A 27,871-nucleotide genomic window follows, 5' to 3' on the forward strand; every position below is an offset into this window, starting at 1 on the left:
CACTTCAGATGTTAATCTCCTTCTGCTCTGGGCTTCCTGGTTCTGTTAGACTTATTAGTTTTGTTTTCCAAGGTGAATGTTTTTTTTAAAAAATCCTCAGCTTTTTAAACCCCTGAATCAACATTCTTTGGTTTGCAGACACCTGTTTCAGTTTGAGCACTGGTTCCTTCACTTCTTCTTCAGAGAACTTCCGAAATGGACAAAGTCTCCTGCTTTGCTTTGGAATCCAAATAAATTCTGAAGCTAAAACACATCCATCCATTGGGTGCTAGAATGCAGTTGTACTGTGTCCTGGTAGTGTTATCCTAAGTTCCTCTATAATGGAAAGGGCAAAGGGGAAACTAGCCTAACCAGTCTGCTTCCTGTCTACTCCTTTCCTGCTTGTTAACTATCCTTGGGCACTCTTTTGCCAAGCAATAATGCAAAGCAAAGGTGGGCTGTTCATGCATAACTTGAATCACTAGATACTAGCCGCAGAAGGGCTGATGCCCCATGCTGTAGCCTGGTGTGTTTTGCTCTCATGTGTCCTATTTGTATGACAGGAAGTTCTGCACTGTGATGCCTATGGGGAGCAGAAAGATAATGCCCTTGGCATTTTGCAATAGCAAAACCTCATAATTCACAGAAATTATGCAGTCAAACCTGTACTTCATCCAGTTCATGTTCATGTACTTCCCCATATGTTTCATAGGGATTTCAAGCTTCATTAGTTAGGAGGGATTTCCTATCTTCACCTCCTCCCACATTCACCTGTTAACTTCATTCAACTATAATAATCACAAGCCACAAAACAGTGGAATTACTGCATTTGTACTGTACACAGCTTGTTCCCATTTGTACATAATTGTTTTAAGCAGCATTTGTTGCACAATGTTGAATTTGTCTGTTGCATTCTCCACTTAAGTGATAGTTTCATGTGTTATTTATCCATCCCACTTTCATCTCGGAGCTGACCCGAGTTACATTTATCTCTTGAGAGGTTTCTTTGCTGATGAAAAGTGCATGTTCCACATTCCATGCTCTCACTCGTAAAAACAGCCCTTGTAATGTTCCACACAAAAGAACAGATATTTCCTCTACCTAATAGACCAAGGCTAAGTTCATCCATACTGTGATATTCCTGAGGAGTAGGGATGTGAAAGCTGCTTAGCGTCATAGTGCACCAATGCAAAAGATGGAAAGTGAAGAAAAAATAATGACTGGTTGAAATGTGATGTTACTTTGCAAATACCAGGAACCACTAGAAATACAATCAAGTGGTTTCTAGATGAAATCAAGCCTGAAATTCCATTAGAAGCTAAAATGACTAACCTGAGACCAGAAACAGATGTGAAATATAGCCTGTAATTAGAGCTGAAAACATGTTAATATTGCATAGAGGTGATTGAGGCAGTCTTTCTGTGTTTGTGAAATCAGACTTCACAGGCATTGCTGGCATCAATTTTGATGATCAGTCAGGAAACAAGTATTTTTACGTCTGTTTCTGGCCTGAGGCTGTTATAGTTAGACACATCACATGAAAACAAGACTCATTGAAAATTTTTAGGAAAACTAGAATACGTATATTAGGAAAAGAGGGAGATGTGATGGAATGATTCAAAAAAGGAAGCCACAAATTTTAATTTGCAAGGTCTGCTAAAGACAGGACTTTTTGGAGGTCCTTAATTCATAGTGCACCATAGGATGAAAGTGAATTGGTGGTACATGAGAGCAACAATCCATATATTCAAAACAAACATATTGTTCTTAATAAGATTAGCTTATTTTACACTGGACCCTCTACTTAGGAATTAATCCGTATTGGAACGGTGGCTGCAGGTCAAAAAGTCTGTAGGTCGAGTCTCCATTGACCTACAATGCATTGAAAACCGATTAATCCGTAACCGGCCGTTTTTGTTCCATTTTGGTTTTTTTCTGGTCTGTAGGTCGATTCTCCAGCTGCAAGTCAAACCTAAATTTTGCAGCCAGAGAAGTCTGTAACTGGAAAAGTCTGTAAGTCGAGACGTCTGTAAGTCGAGGGTCCACTGTATTTGCTTTTCCTTCCTCATCCATGAACAAAGTTAGCATTTCTGGTTTTCTCCTCTAACATGTTCAGCTACAAGTTTTGTGCACTTTCTTTGAACAAATGTGCCAAAAATGGACCAAATCAAGGGCATCTATGCAGTTCTAGAGTGATTCTAGGGCAGGACAAGGAGCCACTGTTCACCCCTGGGGCAGCACACCACCACAATCAATCTTTCACATCCCAGTTGGTATTTGTAGAGTTAAAAATGATTAGTCATTTGAACTGAGGAAAGAGAAAATCAAAAGTGATTCAGTAGACTGAGCTAGGGCTCTGGACAAGAAGGCAAGTGGAAGATGAATTCCTCAATAAAGCCTAAGTTCTCCCCTAGACGCTCCAACCCGTGTGTGTGTGTGTGTAGATGTGCATGCCACTGCAGCTCTGCCAACCTTTTTGCGTAGTTGTAAGGTGAAGAAAAAGACGTCTGTCACTGTTTAGATAGCCTCTTGTGTTCTGGAATTCTCCTTTTCTCTTTCTCTTACTCCATTTAGTTTAGTAAGCTTTGCTAAAATATTATTACAAAAGATTGAGTGTGTTTCTACAACCATTGTAAAAAGATAGTTATTATATGGGCTTTGAGTGGATAGGTCACACAATCAGGGCATTGGTGATCTCCCCCAATCACAGCTATCTGGGTTTCTCTGCCTCCCTGAACTCCCTCCCCCCCCCAAAAAAAAAAATAGAAATCTGAAGACAGATTAATAATGTTGCAGATCCAGGGATAGAACAGAATGGGGTATTTCCTAAAGGCTACAGAACAGATCAGCCCCAGACTTTGGGTAGAGGAGAGTGGGACTTCCACACAGCTCTAGTGTGTTTATCAATTATCTATTCAATGCCATATTTATTGATTGCAGGTCATTTTGGGTTACAACAATGAATTTATGTGCCACAGGGGATTAATTATTTTTTAAATCCTTTCCAAACACATACTTTTAAAAAGCTAATTGTGTCTGTTTCATCCAACTAAGAGACCAAAATCTGAACAGGAACACTGCACTTGTAAGAACAGTAGACAGATAATGCAGACAATTTCAGTGGGGTGGTGGTATTAGGTCAGCTGGGTAATTATACGTAGATGAAAACACACAAAGAAGTAAAACCCTGCAGGGGAAACATGTGATAATGTCCTTTGCTGGGGCTTTCCGCCTGGCAGTGTCTTACCCTACTGGTGAGCCTCCCTCTTTCTAATGTACTTCCTGAGTAAGAACAGAATGGTGCCATTTGTCTAGCTTTGGCAGTAGATTTTACAGTAAAAAGAAAGAGATCAAGAAAGGATCTTCCTATGGCAATACATCTGAGGATCTCTGAGGAAAATCCAAAGAGCTTTGATGATACCCGCAAGAATAACACCTTATCCCATCACACATAGGCTATATTAATTTCATGAAGGCTCATAGGAGACTCTATCTGAATTAGGATCAGGCTTAAAGTAATATATAGTCTGGCCCTTGAGTATCAGATGAGGCTGTGAAATCATATGGACCTCCTCCCACTGCAGTATCTCTCCTTATATACAACTCTATCTTAGTTCTCATCTCCAACAGAAATGAAGCCAAATAATGTATCACAACACACCTTCATACCTCTTCATCCCCTCTTGCCTCTGCTACCTTTCCCTACTTTCTCATTAGTCTAGATCTGGCATGGGCAATATGAAGCCTGTGGGCCACACTCACACCCCAGATCACTATTGGCACTGCTGCAAAATTGCCAGTAATTCTGTCAGTGTAAATAAATAAATAAATAAGTAAATAAGTAAATAAGTAAATAAGTAAATAAGTAAATAAGTAAATACCCCGTTTCCCCAAAAATAAGACAGGGGCTTATATTATTTCTTTGCTCCAAAAATGCATTAGGGTTTATTTTCAGGGGATGTTTTATTTTTTTTCATGGACAACCATCTACATTTATTCAGATACAGTCATGTCATCTTCTTCTGGTTGCTGCACAAGTGGTGGAGGGTGGAGTTTCATTTAAGTGGGGCTTATTTTGGGGGTAGGGCTTATATTATGAGCATCCTGAAAAAAATCATACTAGGGCTTATTTTCAGGTTAGGTCTTATTTTCCGGAAAAGAGGATAAATAAACAAACAAACAAACAAACAAACAAGCAAACAAACAAACAAACAAATTCATTGCAATACTTTTAAGTATTGCTTTTAATTAGTTTTTTTTTCCCTCGCGAAGGTGGTAGGGAAAGAGTTAAATTTATTTGCTTAGGTGTTCTTTCTTTTTTTAAAAAAAAATGCCCTGCCTTTATACCAGTTGGTGCTCAAAGCTGCTGTGTTACTGTGGTAAGTTTCTGAGACTTCTCCATAGTTGCACTTTACATAATGAAAATATGCAGGCTAATTGCATCCATTTATTACATTCAAGCAATTAACATTGTATCTAAATGGGTGACTACCAATGGCAGAGCTAGCTTTGCCTGTAGAAAATCTGCAGTTCATCAGTCTCTAATACAACACTGGGCAACATGTTAACCCCCAGGTGATCTTGGATTGCCACCCCTATCCAACATACCAAATAGTATGGAATTCTGGGAGTTGCAGTCCAATAACACTTTGTCCACTCTTGCTCCAGTATCTTTATTCTGCAAATTTAACAGAGGTATTGGTGCAAGGGTCGCAAACTAGAAGTCCTAAACGGATTTGGCAAAATGTTATAAGAAAGGCTTTCTGCCAGAGTTTTTGGGAAAGTCAATACTAGGCAGAGTAAAACAGGCATCCCCAACCCAGTGCCTTCCATATTTGTTTGTACTACAGATTCTATCATCTCCAGCCAATGTAGCCATTGGGGATGTTGATCTAAAGGTACAAATATTCTGCCAGGATATAAGGCATCTTCTTGACTTCTGCAATTTGAACACCTGGTCAGCTTTCATTTTTTTGGACATGTGTCCCCATTCTAAGTTTGTTGCTTGAATCTGAAGTAATTCTAAACACCATCTGCTCAGCTTTTTGTCTTTCAGTATGAGTTAATTATGGCCATATTTATTAAACAGGACTGCAAAGGGAAACTGTGCATGAATATAATCTCCAAGCATAGAAACTCATCAGCAAAGCCTCTTTGGCCAAACTGTGATGACTTGGTAACAAACAGTATCAAGTACAAAATAGATTGTGTTCTTGAAGGCTTTCGCGGCTGGGATCCAATGGCTGTTGTAGGTTTTTCAAGCTGTCTGGCCATGTTCTTGAGGTTTGTCTTCCTAATGTTTCGTCAGTCTCTGTGGCTGGCATCTTCAGAGGACAGGAGTCAGAACTCTGTCTGAGCTCTGGTGCAGTTTGTGGGATAGTTGATATCCACCAGCACCAGCAGAGATTCAAAGAAGAAGAAGAAGAAAATCTAAAACTCACCAAAGCCTGGCTCCCAGCACTGAAAAACACAGCCTGCAAAAGGTCAACAAACTACCCAGCTACAAGGACCAGTGATCACTGCACACAAAAGACCGACACCCATCAATCACACTGATAGATCATCTCTCTCCCTTATCACAACAATACACCCAGAACAAAAAACATGCTGATCCCCATAATCACCCAATCTCCTGAAAAGGACAAAAAGCTGATCCCACAGCTATAAATACTCAACTATCCCACAGACTGCACCAGAGCACAGACAGAGTTCTGACTCCTGTCCTCTGAAGGTGCCAGCCACAGAGACTGGCGAAACATTACGAAGAAAAACCTCAAGAACACAGCCAGACAGCTGAAAAAACCTACAACAACCAACAAAATAGATTGATCATGTCTTGGTCATTGGCCACTCCTGCAGTGCTTGTTAACAAAGCAAAGTGTGCTGCTTACATACCACCCCATAGTGCTTAAAGCTCTCCCCAGGTGGTATGTAACTTAATTGTGCAGGTTACACATGCCCCTCTCCTCCCCCCACCCTCCATGAGCTGGGTACTCAATTGTCCAGCCTCAAAAGAATAGAATGTTGAGTCAAACCTGAGCCAACTGCCTGAGCCCAGGATCAAACTCAGGTCATGAGCAGAGTCTGCACTGCAATACTGCAGTTTAACCATTGTGCTACAAGGCTCCTTCAGGGCAGTTGAACACAGACCTTCTCTGGAGCACAGTTCAGACTGAAGTGGATTTTCACTCCATGGTAATTTACCTTCTGGAGGAAAGTGAGGATTGTGGAAATACAGGTTCTCCATATCACTCTCATGCCTGTTTTGTAATTCTGTCACCTATTCTGCCTCCCTGCATTTAATACAAACTTAGTTGGTCACTTGAAGGCCAAGTAAGATTTTTCTCTCTGCGTTTCCATTTTGTAGTGAGAGATTTTTATTCTCCAAAGTTAGTGGACTTCAGGACTTCAGCATTTTAGATCTGTTATATTTGGTTAATCCACAGCTGAGTTTTATCTGGTGTGTTAATTTGGTCATTTGATATGTTTTTTCCCATACTTTGGTTTGGTTTGGTTACGTTTGATCACCTGGCAGGTTAATGTGGGAATCCTCTTAAAGGGCGAAGTTTAGTTATATTTGATCTCCTGACAGGTTAATGTGGGAATTCTCTCAAAGGGCAAAGGGATAGGGCTGTCAAGCACCATAGGAACCTTTATTCAGTTGGTGGTCTATGAGGGTTGCAGACCAAGGTCCTTAGGCTCAGAGGTGAAAAGAAATCAACTTTGGCACCTACTTTTATCATGGTCTCAGGAGGCATCGGTGAGCAGTGGGGCGAGTCTCCCTACAGTGACAGTGGTGAAACCAAATGTACTACAATTAAAAGTCCTCCTAGCCTGGATAAAGAGGCCTTGTTTTATGCAGTCGGATAGCCTAACTTGGAGATTATATTCTTGCACAGTTTCCCTTTGCAGTCCTGTTTAATAAATATGGCTGTATTTAACTCGATTTCTTGTGTCCCGTATCTCCTTTATCTTCAAAAACACTGTCAGAATAATAGCAAAAGTTCATGTGGGAAAATGATAAATGTTGCAGAATTTTCAATTTCTGATAAAATTTCCTTTTTTGCTACACAATAGAAGTATACAGATCCACAGAGGAGAATATCCTCAAATTTCTTAGAATCCACTCCTTTCTCATCAACTAGCACTTAAAGTCTCAGTAATGCACTCTGGGACATTTGTAAGAGAAAGAATTTAAAAATTATTATAGCTACTTGAAATTACGGACATGTTCTCTTTAATGTACATATACTAGCAACCAAATGAACAGATCAACTGCAACTGCAACAAACAGTTGCCACCCGCCAACGAGAGGAATAGTACAATCAGCAGAGAGGCGGAACTCTCTTTGAATTCAAAGGATGGAAGTAATCATTGGTTAGTACAGATAGATACACGATCACTCCAGTCCAGAAAAGTCTCTCCCAGTCACTCAAACTACAGATAGCATGCAAGGTTGTAAATAAAACTCCAATGATAATAGTAATCAGCAGCACAGAAAGTTGTTCTCAAAGCACAACAAATCTGATCTTAACTGTCCTTGTTTCATTTTAAGCCATTAGTGAAGCTGAAATAGAAAGCTCTCTCTCCCCCCTTCTTCTTCTTCTTCTTCTTCTCTCTCTCTCTCTCTCTCTCTCTGTGTATAAAAGAGAGAGAGAGAGAGAGATTTGCCAAGACTAAGCAGATGTACAAATCAAGAATAAAGTTTAAAACTACTGAAGGGCACCAATATATCCAGTTCTCCAACCAGTGGTCAAGGCTGGTAGCAGTGTCATGCCTCCAAAGATCAGTGATGAATTATTCTAGCCAGACTAGCTATCAATACAACAGAACTCAATCATGGAATTCCTCCAAATTTGTCCAGGGGACATACCCAGAAAGCGTAACAGAGGAAATAAAGAAATTGCTTTACCAATGAAGAGGCAACCTAATCTTGAAGTAGGTCAACCTATTCTCGAAGTAGAAAATATTGCTGCTATTCAAGACTATGCAAGCACCGCCAATGACTATAAGATCCAGACTACAAATAAAAAAATCTGAGGGAAAATGCAAAGGTAAAAACCGAATTAAATGAGAAAAGCTACCTGCCCCATATTTTCCAGTTATGCCCTCTCTGTACAGTGTTATCAGAATAACAGGGAGGGAAAAACACAGTACCAATTAGTAAACTATATTCTAATCAGTTTAAACTAATCAGTACAGAATTATCCCCATACTACAGGTATTTCCAGATCCACTTCATAATATTGTTACTGATCCTGACCAAAAAGCTCACCTTGAGATCCCCATGATTCATTGCTTGCTTTCCCACAGCCTCATTGCTATCATCCCCAATAACTGATCACAAACAATAGCAAAATCCCCTCATGTGCCACTTGCTGCTTGTTATCTCCATTCAGTAACTCAAGCAGAGATTGAAGGAGCTGCTTGCTCATTTTCTGGCTGAGAGCTTTTCTGCACTGGTTGTTGCCATAAAATGGGACAGGAGGGGCATATTTAAAAACACACATCAGGTGTGACTTTTGGACTTGCTTCTCCAAGAGAAAGCCACATAATCTGTGGCATGACTGTCAAGGAAGGAGTGGAGCCTGATAAATCCCAGGGAAAGCTGGGACACACACACACACACACACACACACAGAGAGAGAGAGAGAGAGAGAGAGAGAGAGGGAGAGATCTGGCTTAGTGGGTTGTTTTTGGATATCAATTGATCCCTCCTATCAAAACAGCCTTCACCCTGCAAGTATTGAAAACAACAGATAAGTCAATATACTAAAACCTGCCCGAATCTATATTACTCTCTGAATTTGCCATATAGTCAAGAAATAGGGACAGAATGTCCAACATTTCTTAATGTATGAGTCTTGAGATGTCACATTTCCACCTAAGGAAGTAATAGAACTACAATAAAGAAATGAAAGGGGTAGGCAGTGACTGTGCTTAGCACTTATTGCATCTTTAGAACATTCAAAGCATTTTTCACAATCCTTGTGAGGTACCTGTAAGGCACCTTGATACCATTATCTCCACATTACAGAGGAAGAAGAGATTCCATCTTATTCCTAGTGAGTTCAGAACAGAGGTGAAAATTTGAACATCCTGATTAACATGCGGCTCTGTCAGTTACAGACTGAAATGTGCTAGTTTTCATAAAATGCAGTCTGTCATCCTGAAATGTTACCCTCATATCTTTTTTTTCTCAGAGCAGGGGATAAGTCATTGGAAGCCACTTTGGCATCATTTGAGTTTGAGGTAAGATTTTCACATCAGAATGCAACATCTTTTTTATAATCCACATTTGGGTCATCAGCATCTCTGAGTGTATTGGACAGTAGCCTTGGGCAACTAAGCAAACAAGATAAGGTAGCCCAAGAAATGCTGGCATCATGTGTTTAATGGTATAGTTTACACCAAGTCAAAGAATGAATGCATAAAGATGCCTGTGAATATGATTGGTTCTACCAATTATATAAGGATAGTTTTCCTTTTTACCAAAGCAGGAGAAATGTGTCATGCAAGGGGAAAAAGAAAAAGATGGGGAAAAGAAATGGGGGATGGGGGGGCTGGATTCATTCACCACAGATTGTAGGCAAGCACATTTGAGCCAGGCCTTGTCATTTGTTTACCTCTGCTGTTTGACATTTTAGGTTGTTATGACCTTTCAGTTAAACAATGCACTGACTCGACAAGAGCAGGCAATAACAAGCCTGAATTACAGAGTGGTCTAAGAACATGATGCAGTTGCATTTAAAAAAACAAAAAACAAATGGGCTCTCCTTCAGGTCAGCACCTGCCTTGTTAGGAACTCTGCACCTCCTGAAAGACGAGCAATAGCAATATATACTAATGGAACCTGCCATAAAATGTTGTAGTCTGAAAAGCTACTCTGTGAAAGACAGGGCTGGCAAGACCAGCAGGGAAAATAAAATTTGAGGATAAAGAAAAATATTGTATTGCTCCTGTTCAGTGCTTCAATCACTCAGTGATGCCCTTCTCCAGGATATTCCATTCCATTACTTCTCCCATCTGCTTTTTCATCCACCATTAACATTTCAGATTCACTGAGCAGTTCCCATTGACTTGTTTTGGAGGCCTCTTCATGTAGACTTACATTTCTAAAATACCCCCCCCCTTCTGCAATCTTTTACGTTACTGATACAGCCACATTTTGCTCAGATGATGTCATTTTAGCTACAGGAAGGACCCACACACTTAACTTGTGGCAGGCGGAAAACACATACACACACACAGAGAGAGAGAGAGAGAGAGAGAGAGAGAGAGAGAGAGAGTATAACTTAAAGTGCAATTGCTGCGTTAAGTCTCATTTGAGAATAGAAAGTTGATTTTGGAATTGCTGACACCACCATTTTGTTCTAAATGGAATACCTATGCCATCTGCAAAGGCTATCAGTTGAAACGCACAATGTGGATTTCATTCCAATTTCAGGTAATGATGCTATTTTCATCAAAGGGAAGTTATCCTGAAGTACAGCCACCAGGTGTCCCCATATCCACTTGTGCGTTGGTTACAGGAAGAAATCACACCATTAAAAAAGGAGGGGGGGAATTAATCACCAAATCAAAGAATTTGTAAAGATGGACACTTTAGTTTAACAAATGATCCCATGATTTAATGCCCTTCATTTCTGTTATTCTGTTTCACTCTGTTTCTCATATTTGTATGTTGTACTAACAATAAAATATATTTTTTTAAAAATATAAATTGTCTTCAACATTCATTGAACACATTTGGCTTTGCTTTCAATACAGTTAATGTGAATAACTAGGAAAAATGTCAGATTTGTGTTGGTACAGGTGACTGAGAAATACACCCAGCACATCTGCTTTCAAGGGTACTCCTTAAAAACACCTTGGAGTAAGTCCAATTGAGGGCAACAGGGTTTACTCACAAGAAGATGTGCACATCATTTTGCTGTACATATTGCAAGAGAGATTTCCTTTGTCATGTGTAGGTGTTTGGAGCAAACATAAACAACGATAAGAAAGCAGTTTGTAGCTGTATGCCTTTTTTGAGAACCAGTATAGTGGATAGCATGACACTCAAAAAAGTTAATGCTGTAATCCTAGGTTTTCAGGACAGCAACAACAACAACATCAACAACAACAACAAAAGGAGGGGAGAACTTGCTGTATCACATATCTATTTTTGCCGGAAAGACAGTCAGATGCAAAACATGAGGATTCCCACACAGTTAAAAGTTTTACGTACTTATCAATCAGATTACCCCAATATGGTGCATACCATATGCACCACATGATAATGAACATAAGTTTGAAGTCAGCTTCTGTGATTTGTAGTGCAATACTTTTGGAGGTGATCAAGTGTAGTCTCGGAGCCCGTTAAGATCTATATTAAGATCTAGGGCTCCCACGTAGCACCTGAGCAGCTTCCTTGTTTTTGAAAGTAGAAACATTGTGAAAAAGGCACTGGCAAATACAGCTGGCCTGTAAGCCTGTGTTTCTGGGCTGCATCTCCCAGAATTCTGCACAGGGAATTCTTGGAGAATTCTGGAGATTGCAGTCCAATAAAATCTGAGTGGCACATCACTTTTAACAACTTTGCAAAGAACTTACATACAAAGTAAAATAAGCCACATTTGATAAAAGAAACCTCCATGTCCAGAGCCAACATACCTCTGGTACCCAGCATCTAGCTGTCCATTTGTTGTTGGGCTGAAACTCCCATCATCCCTAGCCAGTGAAGCCAATGGGGAGAGATGATGGGAGTTTAAGTTTAAGAAAATGACCTGGAACAGTGGTTCCCAACCTTGAGTTGCCAGATGTTTGTGGCCTCGAACTTGATCATAAATTGTGACTAGGGATTATGAGCTATAATGCAATATCAGGTGAGGCAAGATCGGGAACCACTGATCTAGAGGACCACATGTGCCCCATCCCTGCTGTATGCACAGCACAGAAGGGAGAAACAACAGAGGTTGCCTGGACTAAAAAGATTCAACTCCACTTCACGCTCTTCATTTTCAACCGGAATGTAGAAACACTGAGATTACTGCTACGGGCTCTGTCCTCACCTTGTTGTGCCCTCTCAGCCACTGTACATTGGGAGTAGGGTAAGAAGAGGTCCTGTGCAAGACTGAGAACCTTGGTAACCATGTCTCTAGATTATGCGTGCACATTTTGCACCTGCATTGTCCTTTGTACAGAAAATCCATTTGTCTATTGCTTTTGATCAGGGCTATTGCAAAACATTTTGCGTCTAAGGTAAAGGGGAGGATATTGTTTCTCCCTGTTCTTTCTACAGAAATGGTCAGGACTGGTAACACATTTATTTTTCAACACTGAAGACGGAACAGAGTTTTCCTCTCTACCTGAGAGTGACAGGCTTGCTTATGTGGCTTAGGGTGGCTTCAGTGACACAGCCGTTAATGTCACCCCTTGCCACTGCTGACTGTGTTTCAGTACCTCCCACCTGTGATAAATACCTCTCTCCCCATTCCAAAATGCAGAGGTCAAGGTTTATGGGGAGCACAAGGTTTAGGGGACAGGAACAACTGCTGTTGAAGCTGCTTCCCCCTATGCCTTGACTGAATAGAGGAGAAAAGGCCACCTTTGGGCAGAGTCAGGGGAAATTCTTTGGTAGTAAGATTGAAAGGGGTCTGAGTGTTCCCATATATTCACATCCAGCATGCAGAATAGCGGATGAGATCATAAAACATTAATGGATGGATTGTACCACTTCACACAGCAATTGAAGGATCACACAGCTAGGGGAGGAAAACATCCCTGGAAAACATAATTTGGCATGGAAAAAATTAAGCAAGAACCCTTCTCTGTAGTGTGTCATGTTTTACATGAAGAAGCAAGTTGCTTCTCAAATAGGAGGGGCATTCAGTTATATGATGTCTTCAATTTGACATAGTGCTATCCGGGAAAAGTTTTACCTTTTGACCTGCTGTTTTGTGTAAACTAGGTCTGAATAATTTAGAACAAAGGGATTGGAAAGCTAAAGCAGATACAGAAGTAATTAGATTACAAAGAGTTGAATTTTGGATACTGTCTGAATTTGTTCACAGAACTGGAATATAAATATTTTTTCAGAGCAGTACAAATTCCATGCTTTTATGCAGATATTTTTTTTCTACAGGTTTTGGTTTTTTTTGCCCCAAGGTCTTTGCTTTTAAAATGGGGGAACACATTCCTCCCGGTTTGTTCTTTAAATATTTCAAACTAATCCAATATATTTTATAGGTGGGAAGATATGATTAAGGAAGAAGTGAGGCATATTGTTTAGTAAAACCCTTCCCTGGTAGCTGGATTCTCTAAGCTCAATGGATTAATATAATGATAGAATAATAACAATGTATGTTCTATTTTGGATGAGGTTTCTTTGCTCATTAACTTGGCAAGAATTAAATGATATTACAGATTGTATCCCAAATCTGGGTTAAAAGCAAAAACAGGCCACTGTGATGTTCCTCAGAGTGGTGATCTTGACACCATTAGGTTGTCACTGATGTGTAGTACAGCTGTAAGAGACAAACCCAAAAGCCTCTTAATGAGAAAGCTATGATCAGGGAGAGGTGAAGGCTGAAATTTAGTAACAGCAGAAGTCTGTATAAGTAATTGACTATATAATGTTCTGAAAGTAATATCCAAAGGAAAATTTTGGTGAAATAACTGGTGTCCCCCCCCAACCTATACCATCTTGATCTGTGTTTTCTGCCTTCAGTTTCCTCAGTCAGTTTAATAATAAATACTTGAGATTTAGGGAACAGTCACAGTGTTGAAATGACATGTGACATGAAACAGCATTATGTGTAATGCATTAATTTTGTTGTGATATGGAGGGCATTCCAAACTTCTTTCTTACACACTTTAACATTAATACTAACATGCTATTACTTTTTTAGTAATAAAAAGTAAGTTATTTAAAAATATTAGGCTCTTTTCGGGGGAACTTGACTATTTTTAAGGATGTTGTTAGGCATCCTTCAGTCCTGAGAGACTATGGTAAAGTGCTGTGCATGGAGGATTTGGAACAGCAGCTAGTGTGGCTGAGAAGGCCAATTCGAGAGTGGCAATCCCTTTCAGTATTGTTTTGATGCTGTACGCGAAGCTGAGGTGTCCTTTACAGAGCACGAAGCCTGGGTAAAATAATATGGAGGATAGGCTGTTACCCAAGCAGCAAATTCCCCCTCTCCACTTCGCTGAAATGGTCCAATGGAAAGGCAAGAGCCAATGCAACTGGTTCCAGCGACATCCCAGGAGTTGGCAGAACGACACGAACTGCCTCCAGGACTCCAGCTCCAGATTTTGCCTCGAGGTTAACTCCTGAAGCCTTTTCCATCGGTGGATATAGCCACAAGGCAGTGGAGGTTTGAAATCGGAGTTTTCCTTCTCCTATTTTAAGCATACACACATACAGTACATATACTGTATGTGCACACACATGTATATGTACAAAGTAGTATACAGAGACACCATTTTAAAACATGTACATACAGTAGTAAAAATCCTGTTGTGCAGCTCCACATGCAAAAGAATGGTGATGTCATCAACAGTGGCAAATCCCTATTGATTATCATCATCGCAGGCATCCTTCAATCTCAAGAGACTATGGTAACATGCTCTGTATGGGGGACTTGGAACAGCGTCTAGTGTTTTGATGCTGTATGCGAAGCTGGAGTGTCCTCTCCAGAGCACGAAGCCTGAGTAAAATAATATGGAGGATAGGCTGTTACCCAACCAGCAAATCCCCCTCTCCACGTCACTGAAATAGTCCAATGGAAAGGCGAGAGCCAATACAACTGGTTTCAGTAATGTCGCAGTAGTTGACAGGACACAAACTGCCTCCGGGACTCAGGCTCCGGATATTGCCTCGAGGTTAGCTCCTGAAGCCTTTTCCATCGGTGGATATAGCCACAAGGCAGTGGAGGTTTGAAATCTGAGTTTTCCTTCTCCTAGGTGGGCTGCCTTCCAGGGCTGAACGAGTCCCACCTACCCAGCCTGTTCCCTCCGATTTCAAACCCCCACTAAGGCGCCGCCATCGCCATCCATGCCATGAGGGAACAAGCCGGGTAGGTGGGACTCATTCAGCTCTGGAAGGCAGCCCATCTAGGAGAAGGAAAACTCTGATTTCAAACCCCCACTGAGGCGCCGCCATCATCGTCCATGCTATTGATTAAAGGCTTTGGCAATTTTGGAGCACGTACAGGCACTCCAAAATTACCTTAAATGAGGGATTTGCTTTTAATGAGCAGTGATTTGTCACTGATGATTACATCATACTCTCTGCACACTTGAAGCTGCATAACAGGATATCAGCAATTAATGGCATGTTACTAATACTTCATTCTCAGAATTGTAGTGATGCTGATGTACTAGAACATTTAAAAGAAACATCTTACTCTCCTGACATGTTAGCTATTTTACTAATATTTCAAAGCTCAGGCAAATCATCTGGCCCTTGATTCCATTGTCATGTATGCCACATTCACAAGGTCTTGCTGACAGCAAACATTAAAAGGTATTTACAGTTTCAGCTCAGGCTGAGAACACTTGAGAAATTTGTTGAAAAGCCATAAGTGTTTTGATAAAAGTTATATTTCATAGGGAAGATTCACACAGGCTTGCGTACAAACTGCTGGGATCAGATTGTTGGCATCCTGGAGCTGTTTTGAACTATTCCAGCCAACCTAACCATAGTGGAGAAGAATTAAACTGGAATGGAAAGGAAGCCATATGGTTCTTTGGCAAATACACAAGCACTGGCTGATTATGTTTTATTACAGCAATTAGCAAAAGGTCCATCAAATTTAACAATAAGGAGGGGAGAGATTAGAAAGTTTCCATTATTTCCTTAGCCTTGCTTTCTTATTTTTCTTAGCCGCATCCCCATGAGATTATTACCTCAGGCAAAGCACAGAGAAGGCCAGGCCCATTTTTCTAAACCTTGCTATGTAAAATGGGGACTGTTTTCAGAAACCAAGACTCACTGTTTTATCTCCTACCCAATAGCATTTAATAGATGTAATTTGACACCTGCACATCTACTAGTGACTTCTTTGTCAGTAATCTTCATTCTGGGGAATGGGTTCAATTGCAGAACCCATTATTATAGCATCTAGTCAAATTTCTAGAGTCCCTTGTTTATCTCCCCATGAACACCCCTCCCCTTTTTTTGATTCCTCCCTACAAGGCGAAGAGTGGTAGAGAACACAGGAGTCTGCATTCTTCAAAAACTTTTCTTGGTATTTAATAATGGTAATGACCAAAGACCATACTTTCTGCCGGTGAATTTTAAATTAAAACAGTTATATTGTCCACATTCTTATCTAAGTGTTCTTAGCACAAGCCACCAACCCACTACACTCAGCACTGTTGAGGTGTCCTCTATACCTGCTAAGTTTAGTTTTACTGTGAATAGCCTATCCTGCAATAATTTGCAAACAAACAAAACCTTTAGTAAGGAAACAAAATACCCAATGGTATATTTTTGACAATTCAAAGTAAGAATGCAATGTTTAGGGCAAATGCAATGGGAAAAATCATGATGCTCCTCTCTTTAGTCTTATCTAGATGAAACTACACACATGCCCACTAGTAATGAGACATCTCGTTTCAGAGATTCAGCTACTAGATGATAGGCAGTGTGTATTCTGAGAGGGAGGCACATGGTCTTGAAATTTAGAAGTCACATCTCCTCATTTTAGGGGACAAAAGAGGAGACTGGGCTTCCTAAAAGAAAGTGCCAGAACACTCATGCTTGATGATCTTGGTGAAACAAAAACTTTCCTTTAAAGTAGGCCGTCATGAAAGATGAGTAACTATAAGGAAAGATTCAATTCTGAGCTTAGTTCTTCCTTCTTGATTCATATAAGGTCCCCAAGAAGAGTCATTTCCAGAAGAAAGTAATGCTTCCTTCCCTCACAACCATTCAAGATGGGAATTACTGGCTTGAGCAGAGGGTATTCAGTGGCTTTTCTATAGTATGTGGTCAATCTTAGTGCCCCGTTGAAGGTGCACTCCCAGAGAAGCATGGCTGGGGATTTTGATCCTTCTCACAAATTACCTCTGGGTAGTTTGGGCGGCATATAAATTGAATTGAATAAATAAATAAATAATAGGCAAAAACAGGACAATACATTCATGTGTAGTTCTTCCAAAGAGCCCAGCCCTATGACATGTTAAGCTGAAAGCTAGTAACTTGCCCAAGACCATGTACAGTAATGAGCTTCATACCTGGAGCTGAGATTCAAGTACATATCTTGCTAGTTCCAGGCCTAATATCCTCACTCACTGCACAATGTAAGACCTGAAATGTTTCCTCTCCATTACATTTTCATTTATTACATTTTATATTTCTGTCTGGAACTTTGCAGTGGACTGTGCATGGAGTTTTTAATAGCAAATGGTTTTGGATGCCCTAGTCCATTTTCAAACCCAGGAATATGGTCTTGATTATTTTAAGGAAACATGGGCTGTTCAGAAATGTGTAAATAAAGGTAAATATGCAGGAAAGTGGGAAAAGCTTGGGCACAAATATGTTGCAAAGATGAATGAGGTAAATTTGCTCTGAAAATTAAAAGTACTAGAGATAAATCATAAAACATGGTGCTGTGATAGGGAGAGAGACTTAATTTCAACCATTCCATGCATGTAACAAACAGTGAGTTACCCCTTCACGTAATCTAGAATTATGAAATAAAGTCATTAGATATCCTTTAATTGTAGTTCTGAGCAAAAGGGTAAACAGCTGTTCCCTATTTATCCACATTCATGATTCTATATAAAGATGTCATATTTTTCTCTAAGCCATCTGTTTTCTAATTTCCATACACAATATATTTTGTTTGCTTTGTTGTTTGTTTCTAAAATATCCCTTTCAAAATAAAATAAAATAAAATTGACCTAGGTTTTCAATGCAGAGTTTTTTCACAATTGTATGCATGTTTAATAAGTGGATCTTACACCAAATTTAATGTGTGTGTGATTGTAGATATGTGTACATCAATAAAGGTCCCCCTTCATGGACAGTGTTCATGGTCATTTCTTTCTCATTTATATGTCTGATACATTTTTGGTTCAAAATGAGTTTGTCATTTATAATCACAGGAAGATATTTCTTTGCTTATTTTTTTCTTCACGTGTCCATGTTTATGTACATAGCATATTCTAAATTGTACACATTAACAGAATGCATCCCCTTAGTGTGTTTAAGCAGTGTTTTATGCACATATGAAACTGGCATGCTATGGATCCTTTTTCTAGGCATACTTTCAAAATCTCTCCTTTGATTTCTATATTTTTCCCCTGCATCTGCAGTGTAAAGATTCAGGAATGCAAATTGTGGCTACCACATGGACAGTCTTTGGTGTGCAGGCTAAGAACAGGTTGCTGAAATTAGATTCCTCAGACATCACAATTCTGAGAAAGGAGTCCTTGCTATTTGCAAAATGTTATGAAGCTATTGCCTATTGGAAATAGCATGCCAATTGACTACCACTGACAAGCAAAGGCATCTGTCTTTAAACAGGCATTTGGCTTGCTGGTCTGCTCTGTTTTGTTCTCTTTGCTGCTCTGTTTTCTTTATACACACACACACACACACACATACACACAACTTTACTTATATTTCAAATTGGGTGAGGTTTTTAACTTATTCTGGCCTGATTGTGATTCTTTTCCTTGTTTATTAGTTTTTTTAAAATATAAATGTTATCAATAGAAACCCTGGGCAATCTTTTACTGAAATATAAAATATGAATAGAACAATTTTTTAAAAATCACATTACTCTAATGAAAATATGCATATATGTCAGCAGTCCTGAAACAGCAAAACACACTGAAACATTCTTTCTGACATAGGCCTAGTCCCCCCCATCACAAAGCCAAATCTGTGATCCATGAGTAGATCACAATGTCACAATTTGAACTTTGTATGTATAAAGTGATATAATAATTAAAGAGACAGTAAAACAAAAATGCAATCTTGAAAAAGAACACAGTGCTTTAAAAATAAGGTTTCAACAACTGTGTGTTAAAAGTCATTGCAGAATAATCAGCCAACTCTCCAGCCAAGTCTGGAAGCAAGGTAATGTTATCTGAAAGCAGATATTGTTATAAAATAGCATTATCTTGCAAAAATCTATTTCATAGCAAGCTAACACTTGAGCATGGATGTAAACAACTGATAAGAAATATGAAAACATATCTTGTGAAAACCAAAACATTGAAAAACTTTCCCAGACCACAAACTTGTAGGGTTCTAAAAGGCATATAGAGCAAATTGGTATTTAATCAAATTTCTTCATCAGAACTTTAAGCTTCTGTCATTTTCCTCACATAGCAAAACTGTACCCATGGAACCAGCCTGCTCTTGCAGCAGATGCAAAGGATCAAGGATTTGCTTCCATAAGGGTTTACAACTTTAGCAAAAGCAATAGGGGTCCCCACTGAATTTTTCTGACCTTTTATAAAGAATTGTAATATACTGCCCTAGCAAAATTATAGAGAAGAAAGAGAAAGAAGACAGGCCACATACACTGGATACCAACATCAAAGATACAAGGTGTGAAACACCAGGAAGCAGGCAGAGGCCAACACATAGACATTATGGATTTCCCTCCATAGATGCAAACTGGCGAATAGCAATGACTTGGGTGAGAAAACCTAATATTTTTCATATGTGTATGTCTGAATATGCTAAGAGGCTGTGTAATGTATCCTGACATCGGGAATGCTATAGACATAGCATATTTTGACTTCAGCAAAGCTTTTAACAAACTGCCCCATGATAATCTGATTCGCAAACTAACTAGATATGGGCTGAATAGGTAGATACATCATTGACTATAGAATCATACCCAGAGTGTAATGGTTAGTGGTTTCCTCTCATACTGGGAGGAGGTAACAAGTGGGCTAGAAAAACAGACAAATGGAGAAATGTTTATATTTTATTAAAGAAAGTGAAAAAGGCAAAAAGGCAAAAGCTTGAAAAAGGCATCAAAAGTATTTGGCATCAATCAATCAATAAAAATCAAAGACAGGGGCAATATAAACAGAAAAGAAATAAGAAAACTAAATTACTCAGTACTTACACACTAGCATAACATCAACATAATCTCAGAGCATGCAAAGAGATCACAAAACAAGACAGCAACTTAGTATAGTGTCTCCTGAGAGACAACTAAGCCAATTACAGTAACTTCTGAAGTTGTTTTTATACCTTATTCATCACCTTCCAGACCTTTCAAGATGGTCTGCCAAACAGGCTTCAAGTTCTCTTAAATGTTCATAAAGACAAGAGTAGTTTCTGCCCCCTTCCCTGCTATACAGTATAAGTCATTTATCAATTGTCATAATACAAGGGAACAAGTCAACTCAGCCTTGAATTCTTAGTCCAAAAAATGCATTACAGATGGTACTTCCATTCCTTTGTGAGCAAATGCTGCCTCCTTCTTTCTCTCAGCCAACCATTGAGAAAAAAGTCTGAATTTTCCAGAAAGGTTTCACAATCCATATGTCTCCAATTTCTCAGTTTCTTCACATTCTCCAGTATAAATTCCATCACCGCTACGTACCACTTCCATCAAGAGCAACTCTTACAAGGCACATTTTGTCATGACTGCATTTTGGTAGAAAAGTGGGTCAAGTTAGCCTTACCAGGAAGTATGGTCTTAATCCCTGAAGCTGTGCAGTTTTTCTTAACTCTATACATGTTAATTCCTTAGCCCATGTTAACATAATAGGCAATGGGATCCAAAAGTTTAGCTTAGCTTTCATAGAACTGACAGGGATCAAGTTTTTAATGGTCCTAACAAGGTTCAGAACACAATGCCAATCAGTTTAACTATTGGAATGTCTACATTCCTTTTAAGTACTGATGGAAAACAAGTCACAGCTGGAAGACTAAATAATTCAGCCTTTTCTCTCCAGAATCCCACACTGCTGATCAGCTCTTACTTTCATTGGAATAGCATGCATTTCTTACTGTTTTGTGCATATATTGCTCGCCTTTCTTTTTTGTGATGAAATTTAAGATGGAATCATAAAATTCTAGCATTTATTTATTTATTTATTTTGATACACATTCTGCCTTTGTTCCAAGAATGTGACTCAGGAAGTCTTCACACAAACAAATACAAATGAATGCACTGAAAACATCAAATGAATGCAAGCATAAAAGTTTTAAAACATAACTTTAAAAGACACAAACAGGAGGGAATACAGTATCCAGCCAATTAAAAATACATTGCAAAGATCTGTTGCCAAAACCTTAAATAAAAAGGTTTTGCCACCAATAAAAAGACAACAAGGAGAGAGGCAAGATGCTGTGGTACCATCATGTTTGTCCTAACATTTGGTTTAGGAATAAACGAGGCTTATGTTCAAGCCATAACCCTAGTCAGTCATTATTTACCTAATTCTTGTATGAAGAAAAAGGTCCTGTTTGCACATGAGCTTTTTACACAAGCAAGAACCTAAAAAACTGGGGTTCTTGCTCACTTTGGGAACTGATGTGTGAAAAAGAGCCCCACCTCTTCAGACACATTGTTCTCCATGTGGAGAAAACAATAGTGGAGAGAGGAGGGGCCAATTATTCTTCTTTAAGCATGTTTCTGCTTGTTTCCATACCAGGGTTGAAAACCAGTTGTAATACTCCATTGACAATAATATGCATTGTGTCCTAGTAATGTGTTCAGTGCATCTGAAGTCCTGCAATCCTTTCTGTTAGAAAATGGTGAAAGGATTATGGCAGAGAATGACATATGTTTCCATGGCCACACTGGCTGCCGGTTGCTGCTCGGGCCCAAATCAAAGTGCTTACTTTGACATATAAAGCCCTAAACGGCTTAGGACCTGGTTACCTAAAGGACCACCTTCTTCCATATGTGCCTGCCCATCCTCTAAGATCAGGCTAGGAGGCCCTTCTGAAGGTGCCATCCCTGAAAGAGGTGAAGGGGATGGCATGTCGGAATAGGGCCTTCTCGGTTGTTGCCCCCCAACTTTGGAACACCCTCCCTAGAGAGATCCGCCTGGCTCCGACACTCTTGGCCTTTCGGCGCCAGGCAAAGACCTTTCTGTTCACCCAGCATTTTAATGAATTAATTTTAATGTTTTAAGAAATATTTTAATATATGCTATTTTATACTGTCTCTTAAAATTTTTTTAATGTTTTTAAGTTTTAATGTTGTACGCCACCCAGAAGCCACTGGCAATGGTGTGGCTAAAAATATTGTAAATAAATAAATAAATAAATAAATCTCATATTATGGCACAAGTTATGTAGCAGGTATGAAATCCCTATGATATCCGCAATATTTTAAGCTTCTGAACTTGTAGACTAGTTTACAGATAGAAAGATCGCTCAAATTATATAAGATCAGCAGGGGTTTTGTACTGGCTCTCTCAATTGCAAATAATTGTTCTCAAAGATATGAGAACTCTTGTTGAAAGAGAGAAAAATAATCTCATCATCTCAAGGAAAAAAAAACATTATGTGGTTTCCAGTTCTCAGATGAGGGAGCGAGAAAAGCAAGGATGTATATCCCTAATCAAAACTGCAGGAATGTGACCTAATAACTAGTGTTTGCAATGTTAGGTTGTAAAATTAGTTAAAGTTGGGGGTGTAAAGAAGCCCCCACTCCAACCTCTTCCATGCAAAAATAAAGGGAGCACAAATTGAGGTCAACCCATCCTGTGCCCTTTTGGGGAGCCTCCAATTCAATCACTGGTTTTGCATGGGGCACATATCATTCTGGATACATACTCTCCAAAATGAAAAACACCTATGCCTCCTTTGAAAATCAGATATATACTTGACATACATTTACAGAGACATAGGGTAGAGACTGTGGAAATAGCCCCAATTTCACCTGATATAAAGGCCACTGGTTTTGTTGTAAAATTATTTAGATAAATTCAACAGATTCTGCTGGCTGTGGTGTTGCTCCAAACAACATATTTCAAACATTCTCCATAGATGACTAAATACACTATTCCTTCCCTCCCCCCCCCCAGCTGTGGGACCCTCCTGTCTAACTGATGTGTGCATGGGATGTAATAGAATTTGTTCACCTTGGCTTGAATCTGAAAGGGGAAATGGGGAGAGAACTACAGTAAAGGCTCTAATCAAGACTATAGTTTCAGTCAAAGCTCCTCATAGAGTTATGCTAAAGAAATATACTTAAAGTGATCAGCTATCTCATTGTAAAAAATAGTATCACCTTGGGGCTCCTGATGGTCTTGAACAATAACCTCAGAACCTTGAGAAAAACCATAGACTCTTGATTGCGTTACCTAAGGCTTGTAGCTATTAAGGGGCCAAATGCTTATGTAAGGTCAAGGTTGAGGCTACCTATTGTACTTCTAGTTTTCAAGGGGAAGTATATGTCTCTCTCCCTTTGTAGAAGATGAATATGGAGTAACTTGTGCCTTTTGTAGAGGACATGTAAGAAAAAGTTTTATTAGCTGATAGAACTCTCCTTAATGTTACTGTTGAAGTGTTAGTTTAATAAGATGAGATTTTAAGACACTTTTAAAGACCAAAAAGTTAATAAATTAAATTAATTCTGAAAAAATATGCTCAGGCTTTGAAAATAATGCTCATATGCCAGAAGTCTGTTCAGTATTTCTACAAAAGGTGCTCCAACTAAAAAAAGAAAAAGAAAAAAAAGCCCCTCATTTGATCTGATGTCCATGCATGGTGAAAGGGCAATTTGCATGACCCAAATGGCAACGAGCTATATGAGTGTTCCCAACCAGTGCCTTGTCAGATTGGCAAGGCAACTTTTACAGATGCATCCCTGAGTGTGTTGATGCTGACCAGGATACTGGTCAAAACTTCAGGAGAGTCAAAATGGGAGGCAATTTCATATGCATCATGCTCAGCTAATTTATATTCTGTGTGGTGTAACACGATTTGTGTGAGCTTTTTGAAACATTCCATGCAGACTGAGTGGATAAAATCCCCTGGGCACTATCAAAATGGCTCCATAGGAAGCAAGCCACTGGATGGGATTTATCAAAGGCTTCAAAATTTGCTAATATTACTCATGAGCTTCATAGGTCTATTCATATTTCTAAGTTGTTTCTGTGGAATGAGTAATAGCCAGCACTGTAGGGGCCAAATCATTATATCCAAGCAAACATTCAATTTCATAGTTTGTTGTATCAAACCTTTTGCCAAGTGGCTTTCATGTATTAATATTTTTCATGGTACATTTTGATGCAATTATCAGCTCATTTGGGAACCTCCTCCAATCCTGTTTTCACAATGACTTTCTTCTCCTGCCCACATAATATAAATGATTCATCAGGTTGTTGAGGAGTGGGGAAGAAACTGTTTTGATTCCAAGATTGAATTATTTTAATCCCAGAAAGATCCTCCTAAAGCTGGAATTGGCCTGTTGGCATGGGATGTGCTAAATCCCCAGAAGAAGAAATACAAGGCAGGATTATCACTTGCTTTTAGCTTTGGGATTGGAATTTTCTCTGGGGCAATGGAAGCCCTTTTCATAAATCATGACAGAATCCATAGAGAGCTAGGATGGTGGGGACAGATGTTTGCATATAAGCTTCTCGACCAAACCCTGCTCAGAATTCAGTATGGCCCTTGATTGCTGAATATGAAGGTCTGAAAATGAGCCTGTTAAGTAAATCAAGCTTAATGTATGTACCAATGAATGTCCTTACACGGCTCTGTGATCTGCAGCCACAATAAAGCATAGCTTTAGCTTTGCCTTTAGGTAAAGATTCCCCTTGACATTTAGTCCAGTCGTGTCCGACTCTAGGGCGCGGTGCTCATCTCCATTTCCAAGCCATAGAGCCAGCGTTTGTCTGAAGACAGTTTCTGTGGTCACATGGCCAGCGTGACTAGACACGGAACACTGTTACCTTCCCACTAAGGTGGTACCTATTTATCTACTTGCATTTTTACATGCTTTCGAACTGCTAGGTTGGCAGGAGCTGGGACAAGCGACGGGAGCTCAGTCTGTCACATGGATTTGATCTTACGACTGCTGGTCTTCTGACCTTGCAGCACAGAGGCTTCTGCAGTTTAACCTGCAGCGCCAACAGGTCCCTTAGCTCTGCTTTTAGCACTACATAAATTCAGGCACAAAACATGAATATAGGACAAAAATACCAAAGCAGCAGAAGAATCCAGAAATATTGGGTGGATGTTAGATAGAACTCAGTGTCTATCAGTGAGAATATATGTGAGGAAGGCAAAAGATCAAAATATTTATCCATGCAATGTGTACAACAGCAACAAAAAGAGTAAAAAAGACACACTGTATATCTGCCCAGTCAACCCAATTCCCACAGAATATGCCAGGATCAAATTTACTGAACAGAGGTAAATCCACAGCCAGCATATGTAACTCAAGTTCTATCACATTCAGCAGTGGTGGACTGAGATCTGAGGATGTTTACCTGTCTTCTGTTCACATTAGTTAATTATCCATTGTGCCTCAGAGGATGAAAAATAGATGCACATAACTTCAACTCAGTTTAATACACAGTTGAACTTTATGAAAGTGCACATGATGGTAATATGAAAATCACCTGTAATTAACATCAGACTTTATATCTGCAAATAAATTTTGGTTAAGTTACTGGAGACATCAGTTCCCCAATGTTTATTTTTTATTTTTTACTTATATTGGGACCATCCATGATGAGCAAAATTCAATTCTTAAAAAAAAACACCTCTGGTTTATGAATATGGGATATTGTGCTTCTGTTTTCATCATTCAAAAAGCTGTGTTGCCAGCAGGACAAAGGACTTTACATAGCAAAGGGCATCTGAATATTACAGCACCAATGGCAGCAGTCAAGATGGTCTACAGGATACCCTCTTCTGTTTACTACATTTGACAGTGTGACAGCACACAAAGGAAAATCCCAGAAGCTAAATCCTTTTTTTCATGAGCTAAGCACTTCTCACCCAAGCACAAAGCAATTGTAAGGACTGTTTTTCACAGGGATGTGATTAAATCCTCCTCTGGCTGGTGGTTAAATAGATATATGTAAATTGCCAAAGTTGCTAAAGTGTAGCTAAAGATCTGTCAGGCACCAAAATCATTTTTGAAAAAGTGGGGAGAAAAGTTAACTGGTGTTTGTACACATGCATTAGTTGAATACATCTACCAGTATTTACACTGAATTAACAGTGAGGTAGGCCTTTATGAAGAAGCAGAGAAGGCAAACATTCTTTGGCAGAATGTTATTGATAATGTTTCTCCAAGTTGCACTTAGTGTGTGGTTGGCTTAGTGTGGCAGTAGAAGCAGTAGATATCCCCTTCTGGATTTTTGCCAGTAGCTTAGCTTTGAGTCAGAAAGGAAGTCACAAAGAGCCATTCACAATTGTCAAAAATTAACAGTTGGTGGGATTCAAATTAGAGCTGCAATTATTCAAGAATATTTACATGTGTTTTAGGAATAATGAATCATTTTCAATAGCTCTGATTTCCTTAGATGGTTTGGTGGAAAATATTAGGTCCCACCCCCAGTATATTATAATGTTACCACAGAACAGTTGTAGATCTCAGTTAGAAAGGGCATATTAAACATTTAGAATAGAAATTCAATGCCGTCCCCAACCCTGTTGATTTTTGAAACAGAGTACAGTATTCCCTTCTCTCGCCCTTCATTTATTTCCCCTCCCTCTCATACACATATACACAGGCCTGTGGAAAAATAAACAGACACTTGAAATAGATATTGTGGAAAATATGAGATTCAGCCATACCATGGGTGGATAGCATGCAACCTGTGGACACCATTCTCTCCGTGGGGCATTTTTGTGGGCCATGTGGCCTCCCCAGAGCCCCCAAGTAAATGTTTGCTTGTTTGTTCCAAAATGGCCCTTTTTGACCAAAATAAGGCAATGGGAGCAGCACTTTTCTCCTTATGGGTCTTGAGAGATCCAAGATTCCCCAAACTCCAAAATCTGGAAGTATCAAACCAGGCATATCTTGTCTGCTGGTTTCATTTTAAAATGGCTGTTTGGGGCCATTTCTGAGCCTAGTGCCTCTCACAGGAAGGCTGAGGGCTTGTGTTTGGTTTCCAAGCCAACTGACCCTGTCCAATAGTGCACTAAACAAATATAAAATGGGCAATGTGAACACTGCATGAAGAGACCCATATACTATATGCTGCGTGATCAATCCCATCCTTTCCCTCCTTTCAATCCTCCATTTTGAGGAAAAAATTACATAAATTGGTCACTACACAAATTTGGTTTCCATATGAAGCATCAACTTTCCATTTCATTTTATGGGCATGTTTCAGGGAAAGGGCTCATTCTTCCTTATTTTTAAATGGATTGTGGACTCACTGAGCATATGGGCTGGGTCTGTGTTATCTGCAGGCTATTAGATATCTCTTTATTCTACCACCATCTTGTCTCTGATTTAGTAGTTTCTCAGAGTCTGATAGGAATTTTAAAACAACAATATGTGGTTTGACTCCAACCGAAGGACATAATTGCCTTATACTCTGGCATTTTTCTGGAAATTATCAAATGATGTTTGTTTCAGCTGCTCCATACAAACACATTTTCTAATACAGTTGAAGCAATATGAGGAAATACATTCTCCATTATCTCAGAGGTCAGATAGCTATCAAGGGCAGCCTCCATTAATAATTTCTTCCATCGAAACTGACAGGACATTGTTGCACTGGAGGCGATAAACCAGAGTAAAGATTTGTTGTCATCTGGATGTCATATGTTACCTGGCAGTCCTAATAAGAAAAGGGTAAAACACAAGGCAGATACTTGGTAAAATTTGGCTTCCTGTGTCTGCCTTCTTATATGCAAGTCATTTTCTCATTTTTAAAAGTGTTTGATTAAAATTAATTAATGTATTAGAAACCATGGCAAGTATTAATTTCTGCCTTTCCC

The 27,871-nt window shown here is 39.4% G+C and overlaps 1 long non-coding RNA gene across 1 annotated transcript in view; it reads left to right on the forward strand.

Annotated features, from left to right (window-relative positions):
• LOC140705805 (uncharacterized) overlaps positions 1-27,871 on the forward strand; it is a 31,151-nt gene extending 3,280 nt beyond the window's left edge. Inside the window, exon 2 of the long non-coding RNA XR_012085330.2 lies at positions 139-27,871. This is a non-coding gene — a long non-coding RNA (uncharacterized LOC140705805). The remainder of the gene's footprint in view (positions 1-138) is intronic.

This window comes from Pogona vitticeps, chromosome 3 (assembly GCF_051106095.1).
Source record: "Pogona vitticeps strain Pit_001003342236 chromosome 3, PviZW2.1, whole genome shotgun sequence".
Lineage (NCBI taxonomy): Eukaryota > Metazoa > Chordata > Lepidosauria > Squamata > Agamidae > Pogona > Pogona vitticeps.